Raw genomic sequence first — 1,812 nt, forward strand, 5'->3', positions numbered from 1 at the left:
CCCAGCCCCCCTACTATTTATTTTTATCTGAACAAAAGAACCTTATCGTATTTTCCTTTTAATCGTATTTTCTTTTGCTCTTGCTTTCCACTCTTGGTTTTTTACATATGGCAACACAGTCCTGCTGCCATTTGCACATATTCTGCATGTATTCTCATAAAATTAAACAACAATCAATTTTTTATAAAAAAGCTGTAATATACTAAAAGTATTTATTTGTTTGAACGTGCACACTCTAGCTGCGCATATATTGAGTGTAAATAACGTGTAAATTTTGTGGAAAGTGCATTATATATTGTGAAATAGTGCCATACAAGTTGGTGAAAATTACAAACTTTAATAACAAATTACTTAAAAACTATAAGGTTGCGCGCTTTAAAACTTTACATATACCCCCTTTAGACCCCCCTCTACCCCCCCTATTTTCCTTAATTCCGAAATCGGGGGTTACCATTCTAAAATTTTCCCTGGTCCAGCGCCACGCGAACGTGAGGCTTACGGTGTGGCGACGCAAGGGGGGATTAGAGAGTGTGGCAACCATATTCACGGAAAGTGTCGAGGATGTAGACGTGCCGCACACTCATATTTAAGACGCCAGGGATTTAGTTGACATCGACAATGAACAGCACACTGACTGATCGCATTCATGATGACCTCGCCAAGGTGCAACACCCATCACACCAAACGTTTACACATATATACATACATTTATAAATTGTTACGCTAATTTGCAATTTTTTTTTTAATTAACGAACGCAGAAGCATTCCCNACACGATATTTGAAAATCATTCATACTTTGCATTAGTAAATTTTATTAACTATTACCTCTTATTATTATTTTTTTTGAACTTTTATAATAACTTTTCGCAATTATTATTAAGTACAACTGAATTAACTTTTCTCTTTATCTAATATTTTTTTACGCAATTACCCATTTTTTGATCCCTCAAAAATTCTTGTTTTGATTGAATTTTTTTTTTTGCAAATTGTGGCAACAAAAGAAGAAACAACAATTTTTGTTTATCTTGGGTTCATATAAACGTGTTTCAGTAGGAATCCCTGATTTGAAGACAGTATTTGAAATTTTGGCGAATCGTGTCCCGAAGCAAAAAGTAGGAATTGTCCTCCTGTGTGTGAGTGTGCGAGTGTATGGATAAAGATACCCAATCGAGAGTTACTGGTGGATTAGGGCTTTTTAATTCAGACAGGCCAATAACTAGAAGTCTCACCAGGGCCCTGGAAAATCAAGTGGTAGGGTCTTTATTTAATCAAATCGACACTGGTATCCCCCATCCCGTTGATTTCGTCCCTACGGACTATTTCAATAGGTGCACGGCGCGAATATTCAACACTATTGAAGAGGACCCAGCACGTCAACTCGGTAGACCAGAGACGAACATTGGTCGGACCAACGAGCCTAGCTTTTGCCACAGTTTTTCGAGAAAACTTGAGGAACTTTTCCAGATGTCAGAGTTGGATCAGCAAGGTGCGGTGGGCGGCGATGACAACGCGCATGTTGAGCAGTCCAGCGGTTCTAATGCTGAGAGTTCGAAGGCTCCAGGGAATGAACCGGGTGCATCTGCGACCAATGTCGAGCAACTGAGCCGCTTAATGGCGATGATGATGCAACAAAACGACATGATGGCGCAGTGCATGACTGAAGTCCGGAACATGAGGACCAATATGTCGGACCTTAGCAATAGGGTCGCCGACATGGAAACATCTGCGCATGCGTTGGGTCATCGCTCGGCCGTAGCATCGACACCGGAATCCCGACGCCAAGAGGAGGGGGCCACTAGCCAACATCGCGA

Source organism: Rhagoletis zephyria, unplaced genomic scaffold (assembly GCF_001687245.7).
Source record: "Rhagoletis zephyria isolate East Lansing unplaced genomic scaffold, Rhagoletis_zephyria_1.1 Rzeph_scaffold_01786, whole genome shotgun sequence".
NCBI classification, from domain to species: domain Eukaryota; kingdom Metazoa; phylum Arthropoda; class Insecta; order Diptera; family Tephritidae; genus Rhagoletis; species Rhagoletis zephyria.